Raw genomic sequence first — 17711 nt, forward strand, 5'->3', positions numbered from 1 at the left:
TGAAGTCACTTTTGCAAAATATGTCCCCTGCTGAGACCGGAACATTTACCCATTACTGTTTTGTAATCTTCAGTCATTTTGGTCTACAATGACGAACACTTTCCCTGTTGTAAAAAATCTTTAGACTTTAAAAGTATGCCTGATGACGCAAATGAATAACCACTAACCATAGTTAGGGTCAGTGTAGTTTACAATTATAGTCTTTTACCAGAAGGTGTTAATGATTTAGTAGCCACTTACCTGAAAGGGCTGCAAAAATCATATCCACATGTCGGCTCTCTAATGACTGTGAAACTCTCTGAGTGGTATTTGCATGTTACCTATTTTATTCATTTCTGTTTCTATTAAATCTAAATTCTGTCCTGCCATTTTCTATAATACAGCACTTTTTTATGCCAGCTGTCAGAGGAAGGAGAATATCTCGTTCTCTTCTCATAAGGGTTCTTCTTTTTTTCCTTTGATGGTTACCTTTTACTTGTTTTTTTCTTGTCTTTGGGAGTTTGGGCTTGGTTGGGTAACTGTTGCTGTTGTGAGCCTGTTAAGCCCATTGAGACGTTTTATGTGATATTGGGGTTGTACAAATAAACTTGAGTTGACTTCACACAGCTTTTCCTCTGGGTGCTCCAACATCCTCTTGCAGTCCAAAGACATGCAGGTCAAGTTGACTGCATCCACTGAATTTCCCAGATGTGTGAATGTGAGTGTGAAATTGTGTTAGTCTGTAAAGGACTGCTGACCTGTCCTGAGTTTTTGGTGCCTTTTGACCAATGCTGCATCTTGACAGAGGATGTTGAGTATAGACAATGGATGGATGAATGGGAAATATGAGGCTAATTGTTTGCGCTTTCTCCTTTATGAACATGAAGAGATTGAAATCAGCCATGTTTCTTATAACAGATGGTCGGACATATTAAATGGAGAATCTGTGAGCTGGAAAGCAAATAGATTCATTTAGTTTACAATGAAATGACTGAACAAATACAACTCACCAAATCACTGGTGTGGTTCAGCTCACAGGCCTTAACAGGCATTATACTGTAGTTTAAACAAACAATTCAGTCCTGCTTTGTCTGTCACTCTGCTGCACATTTGATCATGCAAATTTTCAGAGGCGTGTTATTTACTGTGGCTTCTCCGTTAGCTTCACTAAGATAATGAGCAGTTGTTGTTAAATAAACATATCTGGTATGTTGTTACAAACATTGACACAGAATGTGTCAGAGTGCCCGATGGCCAAAATGTCCAACGAGGTATGATAAATACACAAAAATGTTACGTGTCAACACAGTTGAGGCAGCGATATGTCTGTCACCACAATATGTTTTGGAAAACCATTTTGGAAAATCACCGTTCATCCTTTGGAAACAGACTTCCAATGCATTCAGCTGTGTCTCTTCTTAATATTTTTTTTCTCTTTTTCTCAATTTTGACTACAATTCTGATTAAAAATATAGGCTTTTTTGTTTTATTTTTTTTTATCCACTGAAAGCATTAAATTCATTCCACATGCATTAATCTGTGAATCTGTAAAACAGATTAATGAGTACACATACATATGGGCGGTCCTATCATTCAAGCTCGGGTCCTCTACCAGAGCCCTGGGAGCTTCCTGGGATCTGCTTGAGCCACTTTGCCCAGCTTGGAGGTCACTGCTCCGAGTGCTTCAGTTACCATGGAGACTACTGTTTCCTTCATCCTCCACATCTTCTCTAGCCCTTGTCTCAGCCCTTGGTATTTCTAGGTATTTCTTGAGCTTCTTATGTTATGTTAGGTCACTATCACTTGGTATAATATGGCCTCCTTCCTCTGCTTGTCCACCATTACTATGCCCGGTTGGTTAGCCATCACCAGTTTGTCCATCTATATCTGGAAGTCCCACAGGATCTTAGCTTGGTCGTTCTCAACCAACCTTAGGGGCATATCCTATTTTGACCTCAGGACTTGTAGGTCGTACTGGGCAAAGATGTTGCTGTATACTCTGCCAGCCATTTATGGATTTAGATATGCCCTGGCTGCTAGCGTCTTGCAGCCCGTTGTTATGTGCTGAATTGTCTCAGGGGTATCTTTGCATAGCCAGCCTGGGGTTAGCCATTCAGTTAGCCATTGCGGGTGCATTTCATCCATTAGTAGCTTGTTTGTTTGTGCTGCCAGATGCTCATGAAGTGCAGTTAGCTTCTTTTGCCAGTAGGTGATGATCATGTCAGGACCGTTTTCTTGGATGTCTGCTACTTTGATGGTTACTGTATCCTGCTCAGGATGGCTGCTGTGGTCCACTCTTACATCCACTAGCCACTGAGCATTATTGTCATTGTTGCATCCTCCTATATGCTCTTCCAGTATCGCTCCATCTTCAGTCTTGGTGGTTCTTGTATTGTTCGTCTGCTACTGAGAGTACACCTTGGATGTTTTAGTGAAGAACAGCTGGTTTATGGTACTGCATGATCAACCATGCAATACCATCTGGAAAGTGTCTGATTTGCAACAGGTTCATTTCTGAGAATGACACCTGTCAGTTATTGATTGGCCTCCCCAGAGCCCAGACCTCAACATTATTCATGCAGTTCATCTTGTCAGAAAACAAAAGGCAGCCAACATCCAAAGATCTCTGAACATCCTTCAAGAATCTTGGAGAACTTTTCCTAACAACTACTTAAAGAACAAAACATCTTGCCTAAGAGAATTCAGACTGTTTTCATTTATTTTGCATTCTCCCAGTAAAATATTAAGAAATAAGGAGTAGCTTGAGACCACAGTATAGTAAATATGTTTTGTTTGAAAGGAGTATTTTCAATTATTATTAAATAGCCTGTTGTATTCTTTTTCTGCCTTTTCCATACATTACTAATGATCCCATGGGCAAGAAGCTAGAATGGAACTTCTGGCCCAAAACAAAAACAAAAAACCTAATTTATTCTGAAAATACAGCCCTTCCCCTCCACCTCTCACTATACTAGCACTTCACACCCTATATAAAAATGAGAAGAAATTACCCCTAGTTGCAGCCAGCTGACCTTCTCAGTACAGTTAACAGCAGGCTAACCAACGAACAAATTACACTGTATATTATGAAGCGTGTTTCATATTATGAAAATACAAAGAGAAACCCAGTCAAGAGAGCAATTTTGCAGAAATTATTAATCTATAATTGGTATATTTATTTTGTATGCTGTTCATTCTAGCATTTATTTCTAACATGAAAGCTGCAAATTTCAGTTCTGATACATACATTTTTGATACGTCAGTGCACTCATGTGAGATATTTGTTTTTGGCCAGTTTAATTATTAGTAATATAAGCCCATAAATAGACAGATCTGTTAAGATCAACCATTAAAAACATTTATTTTCTGCATAAATGACATGTGAATTCCTCCGACTCTCTCACACATTTGGTACCAGTAGAGTGTAAGCCTCTACAGGTATATATCTATAATTCCTTCAACAGAGAATCTTCACTGCAAATACACCAAACAAACAAGCAAGCAAAGTGAAATGTGGTGCTTCAAACCACAGTTAAAGCAGAACTCTGAACACAAAAACTCCTCAAGACAAGGTTATGTGTTCAGCATAAGTTGCTATGATGACATAACTAGGTAAAAAGAGCCACTTGTGTGACACTAAAAACTGAAAGCTCAAGATACCTCACTAACCCAGTAATCTAGCTTCGTAACACACCTCTTTGTTTCATCATCTACTCAACTTATCCAACCACTACAGCAAATATACTCCCTATATTGCAGTAAAGTGTAGTTAGTTAAAATGCAGCAGCTTACCCACCCAAGAAAAGAATGGAAAGCAAGGGATAATACTTCTGTAAGTATGCTTATGCAATATTGACATGTTGTCACACTGTCTTTCATGTTTTAAGTTCATCTTCCTTTTGGGAGGAGGGGTTAGCAGGTTAGCTGTAGCCAGTGTTGGAAGCCAGTGTTGGAATAGCAATTTTTCCTGCAGGTGTTTCTGTCATTGCATTGGAATTTCAGCTGAAGTGATTGATGTGCACATGCATTGTAACACCCATCTCTGGTAAAAGCTGATAAAAGCTATAAAGACTTTAAATTGTATTGCAAGTTAGATGTTTAAACAAAGAAGAGAGGAAACAAAAATGAAAAGGAGGATTGCAATGAATAAAAAAAAAAGAGTAATTATTTTTACTGGAAGAATAATTTGTTCAGGTTCAGGATTCTATAAAGCAGAATTACCAGATTTACAGACTACATGCTGTCTGTTAAAAAGCAGCTAATTTGTTTGGAAAGCCAATAAAACACAGGTAAAACTCTGGCTATACAGTTAAAGCTGTAACAGAGTTTGGCCTTTGCAAGAAATATTGCAGGTTTAAATATACTGAATCTGGATTTATATCTTCAGATATTATCCTTTGCATAAATGTAGGTTATGAGGGAATGAATCATTGTGCTGGCAGCAGAGGCCAGCCCTGAGCACAGGATCAGTCAGGATCAGTAGCTCTCTTTCTGATTCCTGAGGTGTAATGCTAGTCTAATAGCCATCATACTGCATACTAAAGAGACTCTTTTATTCATCCAAATTACTATGCGGAGAAATTCAACGGCTCAAATTCACAGCAAGTGATAAGCTAAATATGCCACCCAAAACATAACAGATTTAACAGTAATCCATTTAACAGGCCAGAATGGGACCAAGATAGTGGCAGATAGCATGACCAGCAAACCCTGATAAGAAACGAGAGCTGACTCTCAAACTTTATCCTCTTTAGAAAAATCCAAATATGCATACTTGGTCTACTTAAATTTGGCTGGCACATTTAACAGGAGGGTCTCACATTCAGCGGAAATCCTATTTCTATTAGGCAAATTAAGCAAAGCCCAGGCCTGATGTTATTATAAGCTAAAAATACCTCTTAGCAGCGTAATGTGTGCTCATTTATCCTTACTAGCTGACAATGACATATGTAGTTTTCGCCATGATATTATTGCTGGTGTTGTTTCTTCCACACTGACATTGGTAATTAAGTCTTGTCTTAGGATTAATGATTCATGAACATCAGCATCAGAGCAATATGACTCAATAAATAGGTATATTTAACTTGATACATTTAACCTATTACGTCTTCTCTGAAATTAAAGGTCATCTTTGTAATTTATGCTTCTTTTTTGGAACTTGGTGCTCTTCAGCTTGAAACTGTTCATTTAAGAGTGTATTAGTGTATAGCCTGTGGAGTATTTAGAGCACAGAGGGGATTTAATAGTTGTATTCTCTTTTCCTCCTGCCTAAAGATTAAAATGTATGTGACCTGGAATTACATTTTTTAAATCTTCTCATCGTTTCAGTTTTGTCACGCTTATTGACTGTATTCATGCGTCGTCTTTACTTTATAGTGGGCTTGCTGGTGCACTAACGTTTATTAATGTTTACATGCTCTGGTGTTTGCACACTCTCGCTCTCTGCGAGTGCAGATTTGTGCCACCATCCAACATGGAATAATTAAAGTCATTCAGTTTACTGTGACTATCCCATAAATAAATAAGGCACTGAAACAGTAAACACAATTTGCTCGCCTGCAACAGTGTTGCTATGTATTTAAAAGAGCCAGTGAAACTGACACTTGAAAATTTGAAAAGGCGGGGCTCCCCTACTTTCAGCTTTGAAAACAACACAGTTTAGAATATTATTTACAGGTCATGAAGCTTGAACAGTGAGCATGAATAATAACGACCAACACCATCTGGGGAACTTCAAAGTTTCACATTAGCTAGTAATGAACATTAGTGTTACGAAGAGGGTCACTGAGCAAATCTATCTCACACAGCATGTTCCATCATTCGATGCAGCCTCTGAGAAAGCACCAAATGCTGCAATAAACCAGTGAGTGAGTATGAGCCTTATAGCATGGGAGTGAAACTGCATCTATCACAGCCATTGTGGTAGTGGATCCCCCCCCCCACTCCATCTCAAACTACCATGATAAAAAATCCAGACAAAGGTTTCAGATGCGTTTTTGTTTGGACTTAATCTCAGATTGTACCCTGGGAAAAATCCCAGGGTACAATGTGATAAGTATATAATTAAAAACTAGTATGCAAGACTTCATGTGTTATGGTTTACCTATAGAGTCATGTAATAAAGAAAGGGCTGCCATTCCAAACAAGGCGCACTTGTTCTGTGTTTGTCTAACTGCACTGTCATGAACTTTAACATTTAACCAGCTATCTCAGGCCTTTAGAGTCTCAGATATAGCTCTTTCCCCCCCATTTTTTTCAATTTCTCTGAGCATCTGACCTTGCAGTGAATTTGCTGGGATGGTCTGCTCCTGAAAGATTGCGGCATTGTTGTTAACACACACCTGCGTGCTACGCCTAAATGGACGTCTGCTGCTGGAAAGATTGTGGCATTGTTGTTAACACACGCCTCACCAGCCAAAAAGTTCACACTTGCTGATGATAATTAAGTGCTTCTGGTCAGCACCTGGCTGCTACTTACCCTCCCAATTTCAGTGGAGGCACAAAAGGTGTACTTTTTCTACCCAAATCAGTGTACATGTCAGTAACACGCTCTTGCAAAATGCATTAAATGACATACTGGAAAAATTTTAAAGGCTAGAGTAATTCACCTGTCTTTAAATCATATTCCCATGAATATTTATGCATTAAAATTAAGATAATGTGATGCAATATTGACACTGTAACATAAAAACTTGGAGCTATCAAAATTGAATATATTCAACATTTCCTAAATTAGATGCTGCTGTAGAGAAATAAAAATCATACAATTTTTTGATATGGTACATAACACACACACACACCTGTCCCTCATTACAAACAGACCAAAGGCTAAAAAGTATCAAAGCAAAGAAAAAGTGAAGTGATTTTTCTGTTTCATGTAGTTTTTGCACACTGACTCATGCTGGCACTCCTGGTATATTGATTCATAGATGATTAGAGAGGCAAGACAAGTCTGTTTGGGAATACAGTGCAGGAAATTTGGACATCATTTATCCCGCTGTATCTCAGAAGAATTTTGCTTGAACTTGTTTGGTATCATAACTCTGACAGAAGCCCCTTGTGCAGAAGTGAATGTGTGAAAATAGTCATGTTGTGAGAGGCAAGCAAGAACAAGTACAAACTGCAATGCTTCTAATATGTCATGTTTGCACTCTCCGAGTCCCCTGCAACAACTAAAAACAATATATTATTTATGCTTGTGTATGATATTGCCCCCCCCCTCAATGAAGAAAGATGACATTATGAACAAACGCTTGAGGGTTCCAATGCTTCTAACTCAGACATGCAAGACATTTTGTAGAAATTTTATTTAGGATGCAGCTTTAGGTTTACAAATGTGACTTAAAATGGCAACAAAAATATTTGAGTACATCTCTGTTTATTAATTTGCGTGTCAATCATGATTTTTGCATGTCATTGTCGCCTCCAAAAAACTGCTAATTCCAATGTTGATGAGCAGGAACTGTTACAGTTGAAGGTTTTTGAGCTGATATTACTCATTATCAATGGAAACCTTGGTTATGTAATGTCGAGATTAGTTTAGTTTTAGACCAGTGGCAAACTCCTTCAACAAACAGTAGTGGGCTACAATGCAGGGGTCCCCCTTAAGATCCAACATAGCAACAATGAGAAAATAAAATTCAAATTCAAATTCAAATTTTTATTTGTCACGTACACAGTCATACACAGTACGATATGTAGTGAAATGCTTGGACAACTGCTCGTGACCTAAAGAAAACAAAAAAGGAAAAGGCTATGAATAAGAAAGGAAATAAATATGAAAAATTAAAAAGGGTAAATTTAACTAGGAAGGAATAAAATATAAATTAAGGTTAAAAATGAAATAACTGTACAACACAAATTAGAATGAAGGGTAAATTTAACTGGGAAGAATAAGATAAAGATAAATATATAAATTAAAGTTGAAAATAAAATAACTGTACAACAAAATACACAATACACAATATAGAACTATATAAGAATGTATGAAGAAATCTAAATATAAATAAATATATACACAATAACAGCAGCTGTACAAGTATTAACTGGAAATGAAGAATATAGTGACCAGTGTTGTGCAAAACCAAAGTCCAGAAAGTCCAGTGTGTGTGTAAGAACTAGAGATGGACCGATCTGATATTACGTATCGGTATCGGTCCGATACTGACCTAAATGACTGGATCGGATATCGGAGAAAAATAAAAAATGTAATCCGATCCATTAAATATCACGAAAGCACCTCACAAAACTTGCAACATGCCGTAACTCACCTCAGAACGTTAGCATGTCGGAGCAGTATGCATCACGTGATAGAGCGGCTGTGGCATGCGGGACCTGTGGTCTGGATAGCATTTGGAGCTTCGCTAGCAACCTGGCATTTCATCTCCGACAAAGTTATCCCCGAGAGAAGTAAAGCAAGTGTGTAAGTCCATCTCTGAATGTAAAGCATTCCTGCGTTAAGCTTAACGAGCGACTGCCTCTCGCTCTCCGGCTGCTACTTCAATCGTGAAACTGCTTAAATGATCAGCTGATCGGCTTTTCTGTCGCGAGTCCGTCTTTGTTTTTGTCCCACTTTGCACCAGAAAGAGGAAACCAGCGGCTGAACAACAGCAGCACGTTTAAGCTTGATAAGCTGTTGTTAGAATTTATTTAATATTAATTTCTACTCGAGGATCTTTTTCTACGTAGCTGACGCTGGTAACTGTGCAGGGGCGGATCTAGCAAAGTTTAGCCAGGGGGGCCGATAGGGCATTAACTGGGAAAAGGGGGCACAAAGACATACTTTTCTTTCTTATTCTCATTTAAAATGTCTAGCTTTTAATAAATAATTATCTGACACACAAAGTTTTAATTTGATGTAAAATGAATAGAAGTCAATTACTGTATATAGTGACTATTAAGTCTAATATATATACCAGGGGTGGCCAACCCGCGGCTCTCGAGCCGCATGCGGCTCTTTGCCTGGTTTCATGCGGCTCTTACGTTCATATCAAAGTTTATGTTTGTGTTTTGATTTTTTTTTATGTTGTTGTTTTAAAATGTGCGCGTTCGCTTCGCTTGAGTTCAATACGGTATTTTCATCAAATGCGCATGTGTGTGAGATGAAAATACCGCAAAGTTTCCCAGTAGGAGCAAGTTCGCCCTTAAAATGGCAGGAAAAAAATGCACAGCAAAAAGAAAATATGAAGATGAACACAGGACGTTTTTAACAGAGTGGGAGAGTTTATATTTTTTTGTTGAACGCAATGGTAAGCCATTCTGCCTTATATGTCAGACGTCATTAGCGCATTTCAAAGCTTCAAATCTTCAGCGCCACTTCAGCTCACTCCATGCTAACATCGACCAGGAATTTACAAAAGGGACTGAACTTCGCAAGCACGAGTTGGCCACTTTGAAAAGTCAGGCAGAAAAGCAGATACAGTTTTTCCAAAAATTTACGAAGCGGTCAGAGACCATAACGCTCGCATCCTATCAGCTGGCTTGGAACATTGCACGGGCTAAAAAGCCATACAATGAAGGGGAGTTCGTTAAAAAATGCCTCAGTGATGTTGTTGAAATCTTGTCTCCTGAAAACGACAAATTAAAACGCATGGTATCAGACGTCCAACTGTCCCGCCACACTGTTGAACACAGAATATCGGACATTAACACGGCTATTGAATCACAGTTGCACTCTGACCTTCAAGCATGTGAGTATTTTAGTGTCGCATTGGATGAGAGTTGTGATATACAAGACAAGCCTCAGTTGGCAATATTTGCACGGTCTGTTTCAAACGATTGTGTGATCAAAGAAGAACTCCTGGATATTGTGCCATTAAAAGACAGAACCCGTGGCATAGATGTGAAAGAAACCATGATGGCTGCATTTGAAAAAGCAAATCTGCCCATAACGAAATTAACTGCAATAGCCACGGATGGAGCACCAGCCATGATGGGATCTGTGAACGGGCTTGTGGGGCTGTGCAAAGCTGACCAAACTATTCCTGACTTTTGGAATTTCCACTGGACAGACTGAACCTGACCCTGCAGGGTAAGTTAAAAATGCTCCCTGACCTAGTGCAAAGTGTGTTTGCGTTTGTCAACAAACTGAAGCTGTTCAAGACACATATTCAAAAGGGAGATTTAACGCATTTTCCCACTCTGCTAAAAGCCAGCGGGCAAGTCGCCAGTGCTGCCCTGAGTAAGCAAAGAGCCAGATATGCAACGCTGATTGAAAACTTGCACGAAAGCAAAAGTAAATGCTATTGTAGATTATTATATTCTTGTTTGTGGACTTGGTTGAACTGAGAGTTTGTGTGTGTGAGACAGTGCACACAATGTTCATTGTTGAAAATGACTGGCCTGTGGTTTTAGTACTGTAGGAGTCCATTTCTGTCATTATCATGTTGGTGTGTGACATTTACAATAAATCTGGCTGAGCAGAGATGTGTGTGTGTGTGTGTGTGTGTGTGTGTGTGTGTGTGTGTGTGTGTGTGTGTGTGTGTGTGAGAGAGAGAGAGAGAGGGAGGAAAGGATGGGTGATGTTCATGTGTGCCCATGCGTATGATGTGGCTCTTTGCGGTAACACAGTAAAAAAAAAGTGGCTCTTGGTCTCTGACTGGTTGGCCACCCCTGATATATACCCTAGTAAGCTATAGTACTTTTTCCTTTGGGAAGGTACCATCTGTGCAGTCTGCAATTTTGTTGAAGAAAGATGTTGAATCTATTTAATATTTCTTGAAAAATAATTGATTTCTGTGCATTTTTTTTCACACTGCATCAAATTAAGGTTGATTACGTCGATTAAGCATCATGAGGTGGCGCGTGAGGGGTGGTTCCCTATTTTTTATTTATTTATTTTTGTTGTTGCTGGGAGTTGGAACCCTATTAGTTAGGTTGCTTAATATTTCTGCTAAGTACTCTTTAAAATACCAGAATAGGGAGGATGGTGTAGGTCTAAGTTTATTAGATTGATCAGTATTGCTGAACTATGAAATATTTTTTTTGTATACAGGTATAACAGAATAGCTTTAGTGTAGTTGTTGTTTTAAACTTGAGTATGAACTTGCAGACTTGCAAAATGCAGCAAGATATTTAAAAAAACAGTTTTGTTGATTAAAAAACACTATATCGGATTCATATCGGTATCGGCAGATATCCAAATTTATGATATCGGTATCGGAATCGGACATAAAAAAGTGGTATCGTGCCATCTCTAGTAAGAACCATATGTGTGGGTCAGTACTGTGTGGTGGTGCATTGTTGGGTGCAACTGCATTGTTGGGTGATTTTGTGGCTTTATAGAAGGGATAGGGAGAAGGGAGTGGGGAGAATCCAGCCATCTGGGAATTCAGAATACTACAAGTAAGATGACAGCATGGCATTCAGCTACTGAGCCAGGTGTATCTGGATCGACAGGTAGCAGTGGTTCTTCTGACAACTTGTCCAAGAGGAGGTGCCTTAGCAGTACGAAGTTACAAGTCAGTAACATTGTAGGAAAAAGGAGCAAGGTGCATGTGCAGAACAGACGCATGTGATGGACCATAAGCTCTCTTGTTATTGGCGCTGATAGGCCAGGCCTCACTATGCCGAGCTCATGTTTCACTCAGTTTATACTGACTTTTTCAGCTTCTTCAACTTCTCCTACTGAGTGACAATTATACCCTGTGTGCCTCAAAGGAGAACGGCTGTAAGACATTTAAAGCTCTAAGCACTGGGAGGAGAGAATCATCACTGATGTGACAGCCAGGTGCTGAAGGCGAGATCTTTCAGCAAGGATAGCGTGGCTTGACTATCATCAAAGCAGAGTAGAAGACACATCTGAGAGGCTCAGCTATGTTGTTAAATGCACCCAGTTCAAATTGTGGGAGGATTTTCAGCTAAAATTCCCATCAAAGTGTCCATGTATCCAAACACTGGGCTGTTGTCTAAAATATCAGCACAGGTGCCTAAAGTGACTTTATCCCACGAGACCACCCGGAGGAAATTCGGTGATGTGAAGATGACAAAGTATCAGAGCTCAGCAGCACAGCTAGGAGTGATGTACACAGTGTTTACTCATTCAGGAGTACACACTGTCTGCAAACAGATGTCTACACAACTCGGTGTTTTTACAAACCCTGCCTATTTCTAGGCCTTGAATAACTGAGTGGTTTTTGCAGGACATCTCTCCCTGGGGAGTGGGACCACCAAGGAGAGGTGGATGTACAGGGCAGTAGCTCAGGGATCTGTTACAGGATCATTTGTGAAAGTCTCTTGGGGTATTGCAGATGTGCACAGACTGCAGCAAAGGCTAGAAACGGTGTGGCATGATGGTTGTGGATTAAGAGGAGTCATCCATAGAGTCTACATGATGCCTGGATGGATTCCAAGGCTTGATCAATCCTCCTCTCATCCAGCTGAAAGCGACTGATTCAAAAAGAGCAGATACTGTCTGATCCTCAGATTACTCTGATTATGTAGCCAACTGAATGAGTGGATAATGAACTACTCTGCACTGAAAACCACTTTCAAAAACAATGTATATGACAACCAATTAAACAATTTGCATAATACCAAGCTAAGTTAAGGATCAGAAAGAGAGAAAATGTACTCAAGATAGTAAAATTGAGCTTTCAAATGTTTTAAGTGATGCACAACCATTCTTTCTAAATGTTTATTTTGGGTATTTATGATGATGATGGGGGACAAATCATTCTAAAATTATCCGTAGATGCTTCTTGGTTTGAAATCTGGTGATTGTGAAGGCTATATGGCATAAGAGTCACATACTTTTTATTCTCAGCACAATGTTGCATGACCGCTTTTGCCCTTTGTTTTGGGGTATTGTGATACTACAAGAGATAGAAATGAATAATAACAGGATAAGGATCGTCACTCAAGAGAAAAGACCCACAAAGCTAGATCTTTAAGCTAGATCTGTCCCCTTAGAACAAGGGGACAGATGTAGCTTAAAGAGCTAGCTTTGTGTCCTTAGATCTTCCCTTAGAAGAACTTGTTCTAAGAGGACAGATCTAGCTTAAACATGGCACCAAACTCCACAGTATATAAGACACACTGTGGCTCAACTGAATGTAAAGGGTTAAGGCTTCAGGCTTTTTCCTTGAATTTGTCACTGGGCTTTACTTAACACTCCTTTTTTCATGCTAAATGTATCTTGTATTGGATCTTGGTCACCAGTCTTAATATATAATGCATGGGTGGACAGGACAACGCATTCAGTAGCAAATGTTCAGTAAACAGGAGAGTCCATCTCCTCAGCTCTATCGCTTCATGTTGCCAAAGTAACTGGGCACCTGGAGCTCTACAGGCTGTGCATCCTTACAGCAAAAGACAAGAATCTACTCAAACCTCCCTCAGCTCAAAGCTTATAGAAAAACAACAGCTCTCTGAGGTTTTTATTGCAACAGTGTGTGGATAGAAATGTGTCAGTATTGTATTTTGCCCTGGAGAGCTGGAGAGATGGAGTTACATTCATATCAACTGATTGCTTGATGTGATTGTGGTCAGATTTTCTTCCACAACTTTTACACTTTAGGAGGAAAAACTGTGAAGATTCAAGCAAATATCTGTGAAGTCATCCACTCAGAGCTCTCTGAGTATTCAGACAGTGCACATTAGAAGGTTTTTTGGCCTGATTTTCCACATACTTTAACTGTGAAATAGGACTACAACTGTGATGTTGAGAGTTCACATTGTCAGCTTTGACCGCTGGAGGGGATTTTCAGCTATATCAAATGGACTGTTGAAGAGCCACAGACTTTTTTGTATGTCTGCCAAAAATATTTTGAAGGATTAAGATTTGATCCTGTTATTATCTGTCACCCTTTTTTGTCGATTCTTGTTGCAAACTGCTGGATAGCAGGAATGGAAAACTGCCAGAATAACAGTTACACATCAAGTAAATATGAGTGCATAGCTCGCAAGCACAACAACTTTAGATCTCAACAGCAAATATAGCTAACTGAAATCAATACAGTATCATCAGTATTATAGCCAAATTTATTCTGAGCTCTGTGGCTTCAGAGCAGTGATATGAAAAGATCAGACTAAGAATGCCATGTTCCAGGATGACTATGCAAACAACAATCGGTCTGTGGTGTTCGCGCTGTCTCTCCGGTTTATTTAACTAATTTAGCCAAGTCACTCTGAGCCAGAGAGACAGTAGGTTGAGTGAGGCAGAGGCTGAGGTGAATGACAAAAGGGATTTCAGCAGAACTGGAAACAAAACAACTGGTGCACCAGAGTGTTAGGGTGTTCTGTGATCCAGCAGTATTATAATACACCTGACTGTGAGTGTTGTCACAAGTATGTAAGTCACAATTCCTTACAGTATCCTGACAAAATGTAGAAAGGTGATATTTCTTGATTATGGGAGCAAAGAAACAGCAATCCCACATTTATTTCCCCCTCTTGGATTGCTTTTTAAATTATACCCTCCTAAAAACTAGCCTTTTCATTTATGTGCTCTGTAATGGACATTTGTTCTTGGTCTATATCTTTGACTTTATTTGAGCTGCCCTACCAAGTCCTGATGTACTAAATAGAGGACATCCTGGGTTTTCCATTGATTGGGTGGCCTCTATTACCTCTAAAGAGGAAGGAAATCAGAAAAAAGTTCAATGGGAAGATTCTCTTTTCCTCGGTTCTCAGGAGGATATGACGGTATTTGATCTTTATTTATACAATTCCTCTCAATTTGAAAGTACGTGTTTGTAAGTTTACCATTAGGAAGCACTCAGTTCAAAATTGTGAGCTACACATAAGTGCTATAAAAAACACAACATATTTGTGACAATCACTCCGACATTTCTTTGAGGTGTTTCGAGATGTGTTAAAAATATATTTGAACACTGATATTTACTTTCCTGGATGATTGAGAATGCATCAAGACGTTTGAACACTGAGTAACTTTTCAGAAAGGTTTTGACAAAAGGTCAGTGTTAAAAAAAAATAGTTATAGAGAGAATCTAAGGAACTTGAAAAGAAAAGTAACTGGACTTCTTTGAGTTTCTTGAAGATGTTCCTTTTATTCGAGAAGCTTCTTTCATTCTAAGACCAACTGGAAGAGAGTGCCAGATTCGAAACCATATTGGGAGTTGTCCTTATATTGGCTCATTGACCCACTATTGATCATGTGTCTCATCACATGAGGAAAGGTGGGAAAAAGGGTGTGGGTCATTATCAGCAGACCTTGCATCCTTGAGTCCTTGCCTCACCCTGTCATGTGACCTGTTGAGATCAGCTGACACAAGATGTGAGTGGGGGTTAAGGCGTCAGGGAAGGGATCTCAAAACTGCATTATAGGTACCAAACAGTTGGTGTTGTAAGCCACCCCATCTGTTCTGTGAATGCTTGTTCACAGTGGACATAGATGGCTTCTTTCACTCCGCTTTTCACCTCCTCTTTTGTCTTCTCTGTCCAAAATATGAACATTGGCATCCTTGAAAGAGTGACTTTTACCCTTTAGGTGCAGATGTACAACTGAGTCTTGTCCTGTCGAGGTGGCTCTTCTATGCTCTGCCAAATGTTTCTGAAGTGGCTGTTTGGTTTTTCCAATGTAGAGGTCTGAGCACTCCTTGTGTGTTCCTGTTCTTTCTCTTCTGCCTTAGTGGAAACATTTTCGGCATGCGGTTGCAGGGTCCTAAATACTTCAAGTTTGTGTTCCACAGGGTGGTGGAGTCAAACATTAGGTACTGGTCTATGTAACGTCTTCAAGAAACTCAAAGAAGTCCAGTCGCTTTTCTTTTCAAACTCAAGTTTGGATTTTTGTGATTCCATTTTGCAATTTTGCATTAATAGTTCATGTGGAAGTTAAGACAGTTTGATGTAGAAAGACGTATGCTGTTCCTTTCATATTTTTTTTTTAAATTTGTAGAGATAATTTAAACTTTTAGTTTTATTTCCTGGTATTTTTCACTTTCTGTGGTTATTAAGAACAAAATCAATAGGATTGTAAACACGGGCAATAAGACTGCAGATCACCAACAACATCGTATGTATTGAGTATTGAGAGTTATGTATGGTGGGAAAGGGGCCAGACACCCTCAATGATGCATCACACCTAATTTATGGTGACATCTTACTTTCATTGGGACGGAGGTACAGTGTGCCCACTTTGCGAACATCTTGTGCCCAGAGGTCTTTTATAACTTATACTATAACTCCTTTGAACAAATCCAGGTGATATATGATATGGTATGATATAGGTGTCACTCGCACATACTATTTGATTTAGGTGATGACTGCGACACTTTCTTGTTGTTAGTGTCTTTAATGTATGTAATTGTGATGTCTTTTTTTGGTTATATTTGACACTCACCACAAGGCGCAAATGGAATTTCTGAAAGGACTAATAATGTATTCCTGTGGATTTTGCCTACCCAACAAGCATATATTTTATAAAAATACATCAAACATTGAATAACTTAACTTGATAACAAAAATTAGAGACTGAAAATAGAATAATTTCCCCATTGGATCCACGAGAAAAGACAATTCTGTGACAGCAGTGACATGAACAAAATCTACACATTTTTAATTACAAACCAAATATTTAAACTTTAACTGCTTGCCTAACAGCTTCTGCACAGTCAGGCCTGGAGGCTCTACAGTGCACCCACAGTCTCAGGCTTGGCTACTCAGCAGGATTAAATTCCTTGCTCAAGGGCACCTCAAAGATGGCGAATGAGTGAAAAGCAACGAGTATTCATTAACTTGCTGCTTGCCTGCTGCTTTAACCTTTGGGCCACCATAAGCCTCTGCTCATTAAGCTGTATTTTATAAGCTCACACTGGGTCAAGTAGATGCACAGTACATTGTAAATTCTATATGCAAATATATGAAAAGAAACTACTGAAGTATCTCAATCTTAAATGCTGTTATTGTATTCTGTACTACAATGAATCTGACCTGCTGCTTGATACACAGGTGGTGCCCAGTTTTGGTCAATAAAATCAAATGTGATTTACACATTTATGTAAAAACAAGTGTTGAATTTACTGCTAAAGAGAAAAAAGGAAAACAAATTTGGGGCTATAAGGTTGCAGATATTGGTGCATAGAGCTCCATGTGTGCTTGTAATTTATTTCTACCCACAGACACACTGACAGGCAAACCTGGAGTCATCCAAAAAAACACAGTAAAGGCCCTTGAATTAATAAAGGGCTATGAGCTTTTACCAGAGTTGTGAGACGAGAAAGCTGTGTTTATTTTAGCTGACTTCTCAGCCAGCACAATGCTGCTCTGACAGAACAAGTAGAGCCTGTGCAGTCCCACGGCGGCTCCAGTGCATTTTACAGTACATATGTTCCTGCACTTGCCTTGTTTGTTTTTGGGAGACTTATGTGTTGTATACTATTGTCGCTTTCAGAAAAAGGGTTTTGCACTTGCAAGAGTCAAGAACTGAATTATAGAGCACTTTCAAGGTATGGAACCAGTGATAAAATATACAGCATATATTCATGTTGTTTGCGTTGCTGTTTTTTTTTTTTTAGTATCCCAACTTCAATTTCCTCCACTCCAGCTTCAGTCTGGATGTTTACATAGACTTATATGAGAATGCCAATGCAATTCTGTTTATAAATGCAAAACTGTCATGGGTCCAGTGTTTCCTACATTGGCTAAGATGACTTTTATTTAAATACAGCACGTCTTGGAAACATTGTCACAGTCGAGGTCCTTCTCTCTTTTCTCTGAGGAAGTAAAGTTCCATTACAAAGTCATATTCAAGCCAAATACAGATCAAAAAGCCA

Source organism: Rhamphochromis sp. 'chilingali', assembly GCF_963969265.1.
Source record: "Rhamphochromis sp. 'chilingali' genome assembly, chromosome: 15".
NCBI classification, from domain to species: domain Eukaryota; kingdom Metazoa; phylum Chordata; class Actinopteri; order Cichliformes; family Cichlidae; genus Rhamphochromis; species Rhamphochromis sp. 'chilingali'.